Source organism: Bombina bombina, chromosome 1 (assembly GCF_027579735.1).
Source record: "Bombina bombina isolate aBomBom1 chromosome 1, aBomBom1.pri, whole genome shotgun sequence".
NCBI classification, from domain to species: domain Eukaryota; kingdom Metazoa; phylum Chordata; class Amphibia; order Anura; family Bombinatoridae; genus Bombina; species Bombina bombina.
Genome location: NC_069499.1, coordinates 679,819,723 through 679,838,479, shown reverse-complemented (window position 1 = coordinate 679,838,479; position 18,757 = coordinate 679,819,723).

The window sequence follows — 18,757 nt, the reverse complement described above, 5'->3', positions numbered from 1 at the left end:
TAACATACTTCCAACTCTAGATATTGCAATCGAAGTGTTTTTTTATTAACCATGAGTAGGGTCATAAATAGACAACTCTGAAAGATTTACTAATGTTTAGTGAATGGTAAATAACTGAATATGTTTTCTATTCAGTATTAAATTATACTTGAATATACATTTTTGGTAACCACTCATGAAGAGGAGTGTGCTATATACATCAACATTTCATTGACAGAACATATACTATCACCCTTCAATATATGTGTCCTGATGTGTCAGCTTGCTGAGGGAAAATCTGTCATAGGGATGGGTTAGTGTCTGCAAAATAAAATTTGAACAAAAAATATTACCCTGGATATTGTTTTTACCACTGAATGTTTCTTGAAAACAAGTTTCATTCTTGTGGACATTGAATTTAGTGTCCATGAGAAAAATTAAATGTAACTCTATGACAATCTAGAAGTCATTTTGTAATTTGCTCTTTAGCGATGTTCACGGACTGCTGAACTTCAGTGGAGAAACCTCTTACCTGTGCTGATTTTCTGCATTTTATATTCATCCTCAAATCATACAACTCTGGCCAAACAAGTCTATTTCTCACCCCTCATTTAAACTCACGCAACTCACGCTTTCAACCCCAAAAAGCTGCTTTAAACCTTTAACTCCCTTCTATGTCCGTCTGCACCTCCACCCACTACCAAACTCACTGTTCTACTACTGTTATCTCTACATCCCTCTCCCAACTCCAAAACTTCTCATGTGCAGCTTCTGTTCTCTGGAACTCTCTTCCCTGCTCCATCAGACTGTCTCCAACCTTGTATAGCTTCAGAAGCTCTTTAAAAACCCACCTATTCAGAGAGAATTACCAGCTCTCCTCTGTTTTTCATCATACCCAGAAAAAATATTGAACTGCCTAGACTCACTGCTGCAACTACAGACCATGGGGCCTATCTATCAAGCTCCGAAAGGAGCTTGATGGCCCATGTTTCTGGCGAGTCTTCAGACTCGCCAAAAACAGCAGTTATGAAGCAGCAGTCACAAAGACCGCTGCTACATAACCCTGTCCGCCTGCTCTGAGCAGGCGGACAGGAATCGCAACAATTCAAACCGATCGAGTATGATCGGTTGATTGATACCCCCCTGCTGGTGGCCGATTGGCCGCAAGTCTGCAGGGGGTGGCGTTGCACCAGCAGCTCTTGTGAGCTGCTGGTGCAATGTTAAATGCTGAGAGCGTATTGCTCTCCGCATTCAGCGATGTCTTGCGGACCTGATCCGCACTGTCTGATCAGGTCCGTAAGACATTTCTTAAATATGCCTCCATGTTACAAGCAATCCTTATGTCTCTGCACCCTCAAACTGTAGACTTTAAGCTCTTCAGAGCAAGGCCCTCTTCCTCCTGTACTAGAGTTGTTTAGTCTGTTATATCAAAGACATAAAAAGAAAAGAAGGCGCCACAATAGTGCAGGGTCAAATGTGTCAGCTGTTACCCCACTACAATGTCCCGTACTTCAGGATATAAAGCACCAAATTAGTGCTATATAGACATTCTGGGCTCTTAACAGTCGCCCAGCTAACTGTTCCAGATATAACTGCACAGCTCTTCTCACAAACAGCACGTATCCGAAAGCCCCAGCATCAGATTTTGGTGATCCTTGTATTCCTGGTCTGCTAACAATGGGAAACAGTACTCCGTGTAAAACACTGCTCCCTCTTCAAGTCAGTCTTTTTCACTAACAACCAAATTGGCGATGATAGATGATAGATATATATTAAAAGTTAAAAAAAGTTCTGTGGCAAGCCAATGTATAAAATATACAGACTTTATTAAAATACAAAACACAACGTTTCACGGTCCCAGACCGATTTATCAAGTGTATTTGCTTAGTTAAAAACCACGGCTATTTAACATGCTTGTTCAGCGTCTCAGGATCCGCATTGCGCATGCGTCACCATCTCGCATGTGAATGGACGGTTACGTCACCAACTCACATACGATTCGAGAGAATTGGAGGTGTCTCTTGAATCATATGTGAGTTGGTGACATAACCGTCCATTCACATGCGAGATGGTGACGCATGCGCAATGCGGATCCTGAGACGCTGAACAAGCATGTTAAATAGCCGTGGTTTTTAACTAAGCAAATACACTTGATAAATCGCTTTGGGACCGTGAAACGTTGTGTTTTGTATTTTAATAAAGTCTGTATATTTTATACATTGGCTTGCCACAGAACTTTTTTTAACTTTTAATATATATCTATCATCTATCATCGCCAATTTGGTTGTCAGTGAAAAAGACTGACTTGAAGAGGGAGCAGTGTTTTACATGGAGTACTATTTCCCATTGTTAGCAGACCAGGAATACAAGGATCACCAAAATCTGATGCTGGGGCTTTCGGATACGTGCTGTTTGTGAGAAGAGCCGTGCAGTTATATCTGGAACAGTTAGCTGGGCGACAGTTAAGAGCCCAGAATGTCTATATAGCACTAATTTGGTGCTTTATATCCTGTAAGTACGGGACATTGTAGTGGGGTAACAGCTGACACATTTGACCCTGCACTATTGTGGCGCCTTCTTTTCTTTTTATGTCTTTGATACTACAGGAGTGTATCCCAACTACGTTCGGAAGAAGCAGCCTGCCACTGATGACAGTGTGATTCACCACAACATCGCATCTATTTCCCTAGAGGAGGAAACACTACAACTAAAGCTATATCTCCTTACATGAACTGATAAGTGGACTTTTTGTATCACATATTTTGATCACATTTGGTTTTGTTCACTTTTTCCTGAGTTTTGAGGAGTTTATAGCACTGTTATTTTCTGTATATAGATAGATATAGTGATTGGCTATATACTATTTCGACACAGTGTTATTTAATGTGATTTGATAATGCACATCTAGATCATACACATGTATACATAGCATGGGTTCTAGATAATTTGCACAGATGCTATATGCACATATATATTAGGCGCATCCGATTGATGTTTGGTTATATATACTTAGTCTGTTATATGTTTGTATCTTATCTCAAATCTCTTTCATTGTATACACCAATCTCTGTACCCAGAACTGAGAATATTGCAGACTAAAAAATGCATGATGATAATAATAATAATAATAATAATAATAACAATATAGCTACCAAAGGTAAACTAAAATTAAAATAATATCCACATATAATGGTTATTTAAACACAGTGTGACCTTCTTTAATTGTTTTGATTTTCCTGCAATGTACAGTTTCAAATTGTGCTTTATTGCACTTTCCCTGTATACTACATTAACTAAACCTGTAGCTTGCTACACACTGGCCTACATTTGTTCCAGAAACTAATATCTCCCTGAAACAAACGTGAGCAACATCACCGCAGGAAAATTGCAAGATTCAGAGAGATTGGTAAGCACCCCTCATTGGAGCTGCTGTTATCTTGCAACTTCCCAGGTCAGAAAACCACTTCCTATGTCAAGGATACCAACATCACAAAAATGTTTTTAAAAAAATTACAACTTCTTTAAAAAAAAAGATAAAACTTGAAAAAAGTTAAAGAAAATATAAATAAAAAGTCACAACTTTGTTAGTTTTTATATAGTGAGACACGGCCACAAGATTAGATATTTCATATGGGCAATACTGTGTGTTTAAATCTCACGTGCTGAATTTCTGATTCCACCTTTGGTAAAAAAAAATCCCATCCATGCCTCAAATGCCACCTGAGTTTTTTTGTGTGTGAGATTACCGAGACAAAACCATTCTACCCAGTCAGACTAATTTAATATAACAAACAGACATACAAATATTTAACATTCACATTTATTTACAGATCATCTTTTTCAAATGTGTTTCTAATGCGTTGGATTGCTTTTCCACATTTCTAGTGGTGCACGTTTGGTGTGTGAAATATCATATATTGCACTATTTAGCACAGCTTTATGTTAATTGCAGGATGCCCACTCGCTATGGTTAGAAAACATAGGTGAAATGAGGATCAATGAATTTTGAGCATGAACTCGTCTGAACCGCTCAGTAACAGTGGAGTCTCCAGGATTTTTTTATAGGAGGGGTACTTTTACGGGCAGCGCAACAACAGATGGGTAGTCCAGGGGCAATGTCAGACATGTTGTGTGCATCAGTGGGTCAGATGGAGCTGTGTGGAACCTGGGCAAAGTAGTGGTGGGCAAATGAGGGACAATCATAGCTGGGGGAACTGGGCCGGGCCCACCCCCCCCAGTGATGCCATCGCTCAGGAGTATTACAAGCATATATGAATCTGGCCCAATGATTGCTTTGAAATAGAGTAGAATAAAATCGACATGATAAAAAAATAGCATATTGTACTTTTCCTTTGTTGTATCACTGGACTATTTTGATGCAGGTAAATGCAAAATAATACTAGCAAAACAATTATTTTACATGATTATAACCATTTATTTTTAAAACAGATCTTATGCAGTACAGTGGTTAATTAGTGAAAAATGCTCCTCACATATAATAACTTTAATGTTTCTTTAATTTTCTTTTTTTCTTAAATTAAATGTGACATTCTTAATACAAAATGTTACTCTCTAAATATGGAATGTTAAGTTATTTGGAACAATCAATCTAAAAATGTTTTGTAAACACTGGATGTGCATTAAGAGCAAACAAATGCTTCCAAAATGTATTGCTTTATACAAACATAATGAGACACATCTGCCTATTCTGTGATAGATTTCTATGTGCTTGAAAGAATATAAATCTCCTTATTCTCAACACATCAGTGAGCCAGCAATATGGTGGCATAAAGATAAAGCAGTTTATCAAGGTCACATCATAAAACACATAGAAACACAAATTAGCTAAAAATAAAGATTAGGGGGGCGGAGCCAACCGCCAAAGCTTCAAGACGTGCCATCTCAGAGCTCCTGAAATTTATTTTTTAAATAACTGTTTAATGGCACCATAGAAACCAATATACCTGCACATTAGGTTTATATCACGTCCTAGGACATGGATTAAGAAGCCTCGGACTAAGATAGCACCTTTCTGTCACACAATCAGCTTTGAGGCCTACTAGCTGGCCGAGATCACAGCTAAATTTCCATCATCCTACTTAACACCACTCGCGAGCGCTCTTGTTTGGCGAAGAAGTATCTCCTACACTTCCCTTCTCAGCTTTGGTATGGAACAACAAATTATTTTAGCACTACGTGCTTTGGAGTGCTCTATGGACTATCACCAACTAGCCCTGGTCGCAGAACTGAGAGCTGTAATGGTCCCAAGCCAAACTAGAACTCTGCAGAGACAAACCGAAGGGGAGACTGCTTGTTCTGAACCGCATCTCTCACAATGCTATACAGATCTTCCCCATGAACCGGAGCTCTGGTTTGTGGGAGGCAGGGAGGACTTTGATCCGTGGATGACAAGGCAACCGGAAATATTCTGTCAGGACAGCACATCACAATCCTCTCCAGTCCCCACGGAGTTAGAGCAATGGAACGCAACTTACCCTGCGGCCTCGCAGACACAGCAGCTTAACTCGATTTCTGAACGCTGCTTTCCACCAGCAGCCTTCATCTGCTCAGTCTCCTCTGGAAGCCCTTCTACAGAAGCTGAGGCCCGGACAAGTGTGACCGCTACATCAGGAGCGGAACAGAACAAGTCACCCTTGAGATCTTCCATACCGCAGAAGTCAGAGCAGCGGAAGTCTATCCACGGAGAGTCCCGGTCGCAATCTAACCCTTACCTCAGGAGATCAAATCCACCTACACGGAGACCAAGTTCTGTCACTTATCCTTCTCGTAGCTGGGGTGTATACATAAGACATCTCTCATGTCTGCCAGGCAGTCTTCTTATTAGGCTTCTAGAGCAATCAACACGGCACAGACCCTCTCCCTATGCCCAGACCGGACTAGAACAAATCTCCAGAAGGGGCATTGGTTAAAGAACATTTACATTTTTGCCTTCTGACAATACACTCATCAAGCCACAGCATCTGCTTATACCCTCCAACAGAATTCTATTATAGATTATGCTCTTGTTACTGGAAGATATTTATGACGGCTGCAATGCCTGATACACTACACTTTCCAGCCAGTGTGAGACTTAATAAGCCTACTAAAGTCCATACAAGTCAGGTCTATATCTCCAACACGTTACTTGTATACAAGTTCTAATGATGACCCCTGAGTTTGAGTTTTTTACTGGATCCTGAACGAACATATTTGATTCTTGTTAAGGTCTGATATCCCCCCGGACATTTTGTTAATGCATATTTTATTGTTTTATCAATGTTTTGGTACTGGTGTGGATTTGGGTATATGTGAAATACTGGGAGCCACATATGCAACATTCCTATATTTTTGTACAACCTGTCTTATGGGAACTTTTAATGGGGATATTAGTTATCTAGTTATGCTAGTATTACATCACCATTACTAACTTCTTAGAGACAATCTCCCTTTTATGCCATAGCACTTCGAGTTAATGATGACTGGAGCTTTACTTATTTCTCACAATCACTGAGGCTGTTGAGCAGGTTCCACTCCAAATATTTGCCTATACAGATATCTGCCCTACCTCAGTGCAGAGTCTCTACTTACTAGGTTACTATTTCCTTCTATGTGCCTCACATTACACAAAGTGCTATATCTGGGAAGGCTGTGTTAGTTTCATATAATCACAATTATGCTGCATTTTATGAGTTTGCATCACTTGTAGTCATTACATACAGGGAGTGCAGAATTATTAGGCAAGTTGTATTTTTGAGGATTAATTTTATTATTGAACAACAACCATGTTCTCAATGAACCCAAAAAACTCATTAATATCAAAGCTGAATAGTTTTGGAAGTAGTTTTTAGTTTGTTTTTAGTTATAGCTATTTTAGGGGGATATCTGTGTGTGCAGGTGACTATTACTGTGCATAATTATTAGGCAACTTAACAAAAAACAAATATATACCCATTTCAATTATTTATTTTTACCAGTGAAACCAATATAACATCTCAGCATTCACAAATATACATTTCTGACATTCAAAAACAAAACAAAAACAAATCAGTGACCAATATAGCCACCTTTATTTGCAAGGACACTCAAAAGCCTGCCATCCATGGATTCTGTCAGTGTTTTGATCTGTTCACCATCAACATTGCGTGCAGCAGCAACCACAGCCTCCCAGACACTGTTCAGAGAGGTGTACTGTTTTCCCTCCTTGTAAATCTCACATTTGATGATGGACCACAGGTTCTCAATGGGGTTCAGATCAGGTGAACAAGGAGGCCATGTCATTAGATTTTCTTCTTTTATACCCTTTCTTGCCAGCCACGCTGTGGAGTACTTGGACACGTGTGATGGAGCATTGTCCTGCATGAAAATCATGTTTTTCTTGGAGGATGCAGACTTCTTCCTGTACCACTGCTTGAAGAAGGTGTCTTCCAGAAACTCGCAGTAGGACTGGGAGTTGAGCTTGACTCCATCCTCAACCCGAAAAGGCCCCACAAGCTCATCTTTGATGATACCAGCCCAAACCAGTAATCCACCTCCACCTTGCTGGCGTTTGAGTCGGACTGGAGCTCTCTGCCCTTTACCAATCCAGCCACGGGCCCATCCATCTGGCCCATCAAGACTCACTCTCATTTCATCAGTCCATAAAACCTTAGAAGAATCAGTCTTGAGATATTTCTTGGCCCAGTCTTGACGTTTCAGCTTGTGTGTCTTGTTCAGTGGTGGTCGTCTTTCAGCCTTTCTTACCTTGGCCATGTCTCTGAGTATTGCACACCTTGTGCTTTTGGGCACTCCAGTGATGTTGCAGCTCTGAAATATGGCCAAACTGGTGGCAAGTGGCATCTTGGCAGCTGCACGCTTGACTTTTCTCAGTTCATGGGCAGTTATTTTGCGCCTTGGTTTTTCCACACTCTTCTTGCGACCCTGTTGACTATTTTGAATGAAACGCTTGATTGTTCGATGATCACGCTTCAGAAGCTTTGCAATTTTAAGAGTGCTGCATCCCTCTGCAAGATATCTCACTATTTTTGACTTTTCTGAGCCTGTCAAGTCCTTCTTTTGACCCATTTTGCCAAAGGAAAGGAAGTTGCCTAATAATTATGCACACCTGATATAGGGTGTTGATGTCATTAGACCACACCCCTTCTCATTACAGAGATGCACATCACCTAATATGCTTAATTGGTAGTAGGCTTTCGAGCCTATACTGCTTGGAGTAAGACAACATGCATAAAGAGGATGATGTGGTCAAAATACTCATTTGCCTAATAATTCTGCACTCCCTGTACACGTCAATGTCTTTATCTTATGTACTAAATTCAGTGTTTGTTATCTAGTTTTTGCAATGTATATATGGAGAACCTCTTTTGTTAGGTCCTCCCTATACACTTATGCCCTGTAGATCTGCCTCTAGAACCAATGATTATAACTATTATGCTCCTACAAGTTCTTCAGATAGTCTGAGATCACCTTAGAGATATGTCTCGAGGAAATACCTAGTTACTCTTCTTTTTGTGAGGAATCTGTACCCTCTTTATGCCAGAATCTTCCCTAGTTGTTCATTATAGTATGACATGACTATTCCACAAATGCCATGAAGTAGTAGTATACATAACGGAGTGTCTAGTGGCCTTTAAATATAGTTAGCATCTATGGTTTTTTTATATTATTTGTTTAAGTTCTAGCCCTTTATTCAAGCATAGTACCTTAGCCCCCTAGTTTAGGCAAACATGATATCTTTATCTTCTCCCCTACTTTTTTTTTTTTTCATGGGTACTATAACATCACAATTTCCAATCTGAGCTTAGCTGTCCGGCTGCCTTGATTTTATATTAGCACAACAGGTGCCTTTGAATCTGTACAATTATATGCAGGTTTATAATGTTCCATTCTCTTAAACACAGTGAATTATATAACATATTTGCAGTATGTCTTCCCTGCCTTTCGTTTAGACTACAAGTCAGGTTTATACAAGTAGTAATGAGCATACTCATATAGCCAGTTTATTTCAGTTTAATAACTTGCATAACCTTATTTTATTTTCTGTAATTAGATCATCTTGTTTAGTGAGATTTTTACGTACATTACAACATTTAGCCCAAATGTCCTCATGTTTTCTGAAATATATTTAAAGTTGACTTAATTACACACATGGTTTTAGCTTATGTGTTTATGTTTTCAGGCTCCCTCTATAGGAGTACAAAGGTCTAGATATGTGTAGTTATGTTTCTATTGAGTAATAATCCTTTAGCTCCAACTAAATTTGTCCCTAGTGCTAACATACTTACTGGCTCCGCCCTCCACCCCCCCCTATCCATCCTCCCCTTATTACATTTTGAGCTGCTTTTGCCCGCTGCATCCCCTTCCCCCATAAACCTATATAGAGTCACCTCCTCCCTAGTTTTACCCTTATCTGAATAGATTCCATACTCTTCTTGATATATAGCTAGGAGAGGACCGTTTTTGCTTATATTACATATATAATACTCTAAAACAAAACTGAAGTCTTTTTATGTGATAGCCCACATTCTATGGAAATGTTTGAGATTCTAGAATGTATTACTTTCCCAATTGAGCTGTGTATACTTTGACCTGTAAATGTTTTGGGGCTTACCCTATACTCTGTATTTGTTGATGACTTCAATAAAAAAATTTATATATAAAAAATAAAAAAAATAAAGATTAAAGGGACAGTCAACACCAGATAGATAATCCCTTAATTACTTATTCCCCAGTTTTGCATAACCAACACAGTTATAATAATACATGTTTTACCTCTGTAATTACCTTGTATCTAAGCATCTGCAGACTGCCCCCTTATTTCAGTTCTTTTGACAGACTTGTATTTTAGCCAATTAGTGCTCACTCCTCGGTAAATTCACATGCATGAGCTCAATGTTATCTATATGAAACACATAAACTAACGCCCTCTAGTGGCCAAAATGCATTCAGCTTAGAGGCGGCCTTCAAGGTCTAAGAAATTAGCATATGAACCTCCTAGGTTTAGCTTTCAACTAAGAATACCAAGAGAACAAAGCAAAATTGGTGATAAAAGTAAATTGGAAAGTTGTTTAAAATTACATGTCCTATTTGAATCATGAAAAAAAATTTGGACTTGACTGTCCCTTTAAGCGCTAAATGAAACTATTTATATTAAAGGGACTGCCTAGGCCAAAATCAATTTTCATGATTCAGATAGGGCATAACATTTTAAACAACTTTCAATTTATTTTTATCACCAATTTCGCTTTGTTCTCTTGGTATTCTTAGGTGAAAGCTAAACTTAGGAGGTTCATATGCTAATTTCTTAGACTTTGAAGGCCGCCTCTTATTTGAAAGCAGTTTGACAGTTTTTCACCACTAGAGGGTGTTAGTTCATGCGTGTCATATAGATAATGTATGTCATATAGATAACACTGTGCTCACTCACTTGGAGTTACCTAGGAGTTAGCACTGATTGGCTAAAATGAAAGTCTGTCAAAAGAACTGAAATAAGGGTGGACGTTTGCAGAGGCTTAGATACAAGATAATCACAGAGGTAAAAGTGTATTAATTTAACTATGTTGGTTATGCAAAACTATGGAATGGGTAATAAAGGGATTATCTATCTTAGTGTTTTTCAACCAGTGTGCCGTGGCACAGTAGTGTGCCGTGAGAGATCCTCAGGTGTGCCGCGGCAGATTGACAACAGTGCAGGGGGGTGTCCCTCTTTCAAATTTTGAAATATGGAGAGGTATGTGACAGGCTCATCAGGCATCATTTACAACCATGACATTGACATTCATTCACAGACAATCATTATGTAAAAGAATGTCAATATGTCATGTATAGTTTGTAGGAGGCATGGCATGACAGCACAGTACAGTGTGTGTGTGTATATATATATATATATATATATATATATATATATATATATATATATATATATATCCTGTATTAGGCTACAATGTGTGATTTTGTAAAATTTTGGGATGGTGATGTGCCGCAGGATTTTTTAATGTAAAAAAGTGTGCCACGGCAAAAAAAAGGTTGTAAATCACTGAGTCTATCTTTTTAAACAATAAAAACTATGGTGTAGACTGTCCCTTTAAATCTTTTTAAAATTTTAAAGAGATACTAAAGGTTTTTTTTTTCTTTGTGCACTGCAAAATATATATTTGTTAAAAATAATTTAAAACCTGTCATTACCTTTATAAATGCACACTGAGTTGAAGTCCTGGGGCACACCTCTTGAATGCTGTTTATCTTACTACCTTTGCTGTGGCCAATTAGGGACAGATATTATAAATCAGATTGTGCTCCAGTGTCTCTAGAAGGGGGGTGGGGGTTAATCACTACAAATGTTATATTTATATTCCACAAAAAGAATTCAAAATAAAAACAGCTACATTTGACATTTAACATTATACACAAAAGCATAAATAAATGGTCAAAACGCCTAATAAAAAATGCAATTTTAATTATTTACCCTTTTTCTGTAATTTTACTCTAGACTTTAGAAGCATATCCCTGTTACATTCTACACAGAGATTAATTAATCAGTGCAATATATTAATATACAGTATATATTATTTAACTAAACAGCAGATAAGCTAAATAATACTCAAAAGGATTTTCAAATAGTCTGTTCCAGCACTATAAAACAGTGCAAATTATTCTAGACAAATTTTAATTTGAAGTTTTTAAAGCATGTATTTTGCACGTAGCTAATTTAATGTAACAGTATATAATGTGCATGTATTAAAAAATATTTTGAAGTCCCTTTCAGCTGATATTACTGCGTAACAGCTGTTGCACATGTCTGGCCAACAGAGACAGTTTCATCAGTAATGTTTTCGGATTCCCTTAACAGGTCAGCTAGGAATAAAAAAACAATCTCCATATATTCTAAAAATGGCAAAGCACCAGATCCAGATGGCCGACCACATAGTTTCTATGTTCTGATACAGAAATATTATTCTATATTTAATCACCAGATCTGCTGTTTTACAATTTTACTTTAGGTTGAACATTGTTCCTCAAACCCAAATCTCAAGTACCCCTTAACAATCCAGATGTTAACCATTTGCTTGTTTGGACTGTTCAGTGTTTCAGTTACTCTAATCAATGCCACAGTCCCAAAATAGAAATATCCTTTAAAACTGTCAGGTTAATGGCACTCAATGACAGCAGTATATATATATATATATATATATATATATATATATATATATATATATATATATATATATATAAATCTGTATTATTGCTGAGTTGTTTTATTCAACCAATTCAATTATATGTATTAGCATTTCCCCTCATATAAGCCATTCTTTAGGGATTTTCAAATATATTCAGCTAGGTAAACACTCACTATACATTGAATTGGGACAATGGAACTTCACATTTCCATTAAGTCGGTAAAAAGGTCAATAGCATAGAATAAATATATTGCATATTTTAAATGCTTAAATGATTTATCTTTTACTGAGAATCTTTCATATAAGGCAAAATATCACTTATTTATTAAGATACATTAAAATAAGATTGTGAATGTGGCGTAACTCTCTTTGTACATATTCAAAAAGTAATTGCAAAAATAAATAAATCTAATTGGGCAACATTCTTACTTATAATGTTTGGCATAATTTCACATTAAACTTCTGTTTAAATATTTCCAGTAATGCATTTATATATTTTATTTTTATTAAAAAAAATGTCCAGAAAGGGGAATATGCAAAATGTCAGACAGTATAACAAATATAAAAAGCCATTTTAAATCATGTGACCAAACACAAATCATGAGGCCATCATAGGACCTCACAAAAAAGATCCCAGTGAATTTATAGGCAGCAGCACAAGGTCATCTGCTACTAATAGCTGATAGTTTGACATTGTTTATACAAGGAATGGTTGATTCACCTTTATGTGTCAAATGGTATGATCCCTGGAAAACTGTTAAGAGTTATTGCTGTAAAATGAAAATTTTGCTAAAAAACAAAAAGGGTATATTAGCTAATGCCAGTTAGATTTGATGTAAGGTGAATAGGGAAATAATATGAGTGTGCACGAGGCTCACTCCCTTGCCAGTCCCGGGACAGACTTACTGATTTGCTGCTTAAAGCCCTTTACAATGGGGTGTGAATACTTAGGACATTTTAAGGTAAAATATCTTTCTTTTTTACATAGATATGTTCAGGTGATATTTTCTAATCAGTTTTTACAGCTATGCTGCATCACTTTCAAGTGTTTCAACATTTGGGTATCATGGCCCTTTAATGCAATAACACTTAGAGCTAAGTCTATAGCTCCAAAGAATGTAATTGTCTTTTGGTGTAAGATTTAATACAGAGTACTTCACAGTTTGTTGCTTTTTTCCCCTCTTCTTTTGGAGATATTATCAATCCTAAAGGAAGTAATCTGCAAGAAATCTATACAGTACCTGACCTTTTAGGGCTATACTGTATCCTTATTTTTGTGAGAAATATATATGTTTGAAGGAGCGCCTCACATGGGGCTACAGTACATTCAAGAGTTTGAAATAATGTCAGCTTTAATATACTTTTTTTATAAACAGATGGATTTAATGTGATATCACTGTCACCCAGTTGTATTTATTTGTCAAATGTAGATAGCTAAGCGGGAGTAGAATGAAATTTACACTGCGTGGTAATGCAGTGTCTCACATATAGCTGGTTTCGTCAATACCAATAATTGTTTTTATATAGTATAGTAATAACCAATAGATCACAATGTTGTTTGCACAAATAAGCTTTGTTTGTGCAAATGTGCAGTATATAATACGAAAGGTATAAGATGGATAAGTGTAAATTGGAAAAAAGAAATTGGATGGATACAGAGGTATGGATACTATTGTTTTACTACAAAGGATACTTTGAGAACAAAAATTCAAATAAAATTAACAAGTTAAAGGGACAGTCTACACCAGAATTTGTATTGTTTTAAAAGATAGATAATCCCTTTATTACCCATTCCCCAGTTTTGCATAACCAACACAGTTATATTTATATACTTTTTACCTCTGTGATTATCTTGTATCTAAGCCTCTGCAAACTGCTCCTTTATTTCAGTTTTTTTGACAAACTTGCAGTTTAGCCAATCAGTGCTGGCTCCAAGGTAACTTCACGTGCATGAACACAGTGTTATCTATATGAAACACGTGAACTAACACCCTCTAGTGGTAAAAAACTGTTCAAATGCATTCTGAAAAGAGGCTGGCTTCAAGGTCTAAGAAATTAGCATATGAACCTCCTAGGTTAAGCTTTCAATTAAGAATACCAAGAGAACAAAGCAAAATTGATGATAAAAGTAAATTGGAAAATTGTTTAAAATTACATGCCCTATCTGAATCATGAAAATGTATTTTGGACTAGACTTTCCCTTTAATAAAAACAAGTTAATAAAAGCAAAGAAAAGCTATATATTTATACAGCTTTATAATTAATCCAACATTAACAATGTAGATACTAAGCTACTTAAAATTAGACAAACAATATGGATTGATAGTTAAAAAAAAAAAGATTAATATCAACTCTACTGTATCATCTAATGAGAAAGAGTTGTGCAACTCTGGAAAAGCTTCATATGGGAAACAAAGTGTTCAGCTTTAAACTTGCTACTAATGTCAGATATTGTAGCTCATATCGAAAAAATATCACAAGGTATAATAAAGCTGTAGCAATCTGAGTCTGATTCGTAACTGGTAATATAGTAACTACTTAACCTTAAAAATATCACAAGGTATAGTGAAGCTAAAAAAATCGAATAGAGCTAAATAGAATGCGTCTAAAATGACATTCCAGTGATTAGAGAAACAGAGAGGCCTATTTATTAAAGGTCTGTCGGACCTGATCCGACAGTGCGGATCAGGTCCGGCATTGCACCAGCATCTCTTGTGAGCTGCTGGTGCAACACCGCCCCCTGCAGATTTGCGGCCAATCGGCCACCAGCAGCGGGGTGTCAATCAACCCAATCGTACTTGATTGGGTTTAATTGTGGCAATCTCTGTCCGCCTGCTCAGAGCAGGCGGACAGGGTTATGGAGCAGCGGTCTTTAGACCGCTGCTTCATAACTGCTGTTTCTGGCGAGCTAGAAACACGGGCTCTCAAGCTCCATTCAGAGCTTGATAAATGGGCCTCCATGTGTAAAAGTTTAGTTAAAAAGACTCAATGGTAATGCTGGAGAATTAGTGCATATAAAAATCGGTGCGGTGCAGTGTGTGTGTATGCATAAAACTAATACTGCAGCAATTAAAAAAATTGAGTTTGGTGAGGGAAGTTTACAAATGTCGGACTGTAGATAAATATATCCCCCTATGGGGATATGAATACGATTAGATAGATCGATATATCTATATCATAAGGTATATCCTAATATATACACATAAGACAAAGAATGGATTGGCCAATCCGTATATAAAAATAAAATTGCTATGATATAATAATGAACCAATTAAGGTGAAACACAGAAAAAATATGTATAATAATAATGATAAACGGTAAGAATAATGCAATAATGCTAGGAGAAAAAAATGTGTACATATATATATCCAATGAAAGGGAGATGAGAAAAGTGTCCTGTAAAATAGTGTCCTTAAAAGAAAAAGTCCTTAAGAACAATGTACTTAAGAATAGTGTCCTTGAAAAAGGGGCCTTTAGAACGGTGTCCTTAGGATTAGTGTCCTTAAAGAAAAAAGTGAAATTCCACTTTGGTGTCTAAAGATGAGTGAAGTATCCGGTGGGTCCGGAATTAAGTTAAAAAGGGGTTGATCGGGGGGGCGGAGCTGGCGCCCAAACAGAGTAGACGCATAGTACTGAAGCTCTAAAAAACGGCACCTATTTTGCTAGAATTATTGAGTCTGTACCCTATCTAAATATGGCTTATTCATACTAGATGTGCCCTACACCTGCCTGGGAAGCTGTCCGGTCTGTTAGGAGTGCTATCTTGTGTGTGGAGGAGAGTAAGGAAGCCTAATGCAAACCAGGCCTAGCTGATGTCGAAGCCTCTCGAAAACTGAAATCTCTAACAAAGTGGATATCGAGCTGCACAGTGCACTAGATCCTCTGTCATGGAGGAGTTACACATTACACTGCAGTCCTACATGGAGGAAATGGAGAGAGGATTCTGGGAGAGAATAGATAGCATCATAGTGTCCATAAACGCAGTGAGAAATGACCTGAAAAATAGAAAGATAGCAGGAGACGCAGCATTGAATCTGAAGAGGATCTCTGTTAGCCCTACTCACGCATTCACCGGGATGCAGAAATCTGATGCTGAAGTGCGATGGAATGACAGGAGTCCTTGGGAGCAGCCGTGTGTGTCAAAAATCCCTGATGACTTGGCCCCTCGGAGTAACAACCCGGCTGGGGCAGTAAACACCTCTACATCATGAAGCAGCACTGCGGGAGGTGGTGTAGCTTTGGGGGTCATGCAGGCCTGCTCAGAAAAGGAAGAACCCCAGAGTAGGATATGGATGGATGCCTGGGCTAGGGTGGTGGGCTCCCTGGAGTGTCACCTAGATCTGTCAGGAACGCCTTTGAAAGCTGCAAGAGACTTACAATGCACTTCTTTGATCCCCATCTCTCCACATGCAGGGGTCACTTTCGTTCATACTCGAGGCAACCTAGTTTATACTGGTGTCCCTATTGTTCACAAGCCTCTATTGGCTCCCCAAGGATGTGGAGGGATTATTGGGGCCATACTTACTCAGAGCCTCCCCTACAGGAAAACCGGAGTGGGCTAGTTCCCCTCACACTCTGCTCGACTGCAGACAGCTAATCTCCTGCAATGTAAATCCCCAGAGCAGACTGTTTCTCTCTTTCTCCTGACTTATGATAACATTGCTGTCTGAGACATTGTGAAGGAGTTTCTGTAAGGAGCTTAAGCTCGGGAGAAAGATTAACACTTGAGGATCATTCCAGTGACTTTCCAGTGCCATATGTCCTTTTGTTACTATACTTTGTTTTTATATGTTATGGCTTAGCTAATAATTTTTAAACTGGGGATTCTGTAAGTTGGTGGGGAGCTATTTGAGATTGTGTAGAGCTTGTATCTGCCCTGGGTGTGTGTTTGGCTTATCTAGCAGCCCTGAATTAGCTTGAAAGTGAGAAGTATACTAGAGTAAATCTTTTGATGGGAATGTTGTGTTTGTGTAGTCATGGGATCCAGGGCAGGGCAGGCCTTCTTGCGCAGCCTTAGCATAACTTGGCATCTCATTATCTATACTGGCCCAGGAAACCACAATCACTTGCAATATGTGTGTTACTTCAGGGGTCAAACCCTGGTTGCCCCATGTATTTAGGGCTCTGAAGCTTCTAACATAGTTTTCATTCAGCTCATACTCGTTACTACTTAATACCCAGTGTTTATAGCCACTTTATAGCCCCTTTATAACCATAATCCTGTGGGAGGGGCAGTTGCTCTGTTATTTACTTGTTTAATTTCTCTTGTTTTCTATTATATTCTATTGATCAGAGCTATGTCTATGGATAATTTAAAAATGTTTTCTATTCTATATAAGCTAACATATTGGGCTTCTACTGAGACTCAGTCACTATCTCTTTTATATGCTATTGTCAGAGGTCCATAGTCCAACATTACAGAACTACTCTGTACATGTTTAAAAGAGGTTTACTCTGCCTAAAATTCCCCTGATGTCCCTTGTATAGATTATATCACATTAAGCTAGTAATCAAGTTAAATATAATGCATAGACAACCATATGCTGGACTTAATGCCCCTAGAGTCTGTCTTTTGTGACATTTTGGAGCTCCTGACTACACATAATACAAAATGAGAATGTTCCCCTAGCATTATTGTAGTCCCCTCCAGAATATATGTATTCTCCTGTCTTGTGAGAGCGCGCATTTATGGTATAAGTATTTAAACTGTACAATTTCTTCAATGAGGGGAATGTCATTATCAGGTCTGGGTCCGCCCCCCCACACACACACTCATGTGTGGTAAGGGATAAATAATTTATCCCCCATACTTCCTTTTAGCAGAGTTATGCAGTCTCTGCCCTGTCCGTAGAGCCTTTCCCTTAGCTTGTACTTATAGTAATGTAAAGATGGATCTCCGGATCTTAATAATGATAGTTCCATTATGACTATTCTTATGTGTCTTAATATCTGCAGTTTGTCTATCCCTATAATTTTTAATATGACTATTATCCTATATATATATTCACTATAGTTTGAGAATTGATGCTGTGATGGTTAAGGTTCAAGTAGACTCAGGTGCGACAACTTCATGGGTTTTCCATGTACAGCCTCTATATTTTTTCAGATTCTTTGAATTGTGCCCGCCACAGCAATAGTACTGTGAACAGTCCTATTTTCATCTATTCTAGTACTCAGACTAATTTATGAAACCCACATAGGACCAACTTGTGTTGTTATATTGTTTATAGTTCACACATGTCACTGTTATATTGTGTAATGTCTAATTTTCTTTTAGATGTTTAGGAGGGATCAGTTTGAGCCTGCAGTTTTCTCGACTCTCCATATGATTTTCCTGTATTAAAACTGTGTCTTCAACTATATCCTAGTTTTCAGATCCCTTGGGTGGATCTCTGTCCCATTGATGACACTATGCAGATATATCAATAAAATGAGGTGAAATGTTGTAGGGTAATATCTGGAACCGACTAGGCGAGATGTAGTTTTCTATTAATTGGGATATTGCACTATGTAACTAATTTCTCTTGTATTACTGTACTTGTGTTGTTGACCTTCAAACTGTAATTGTTTTGTGTATGTTTTGATTGCCTCAATAAAAAATATTT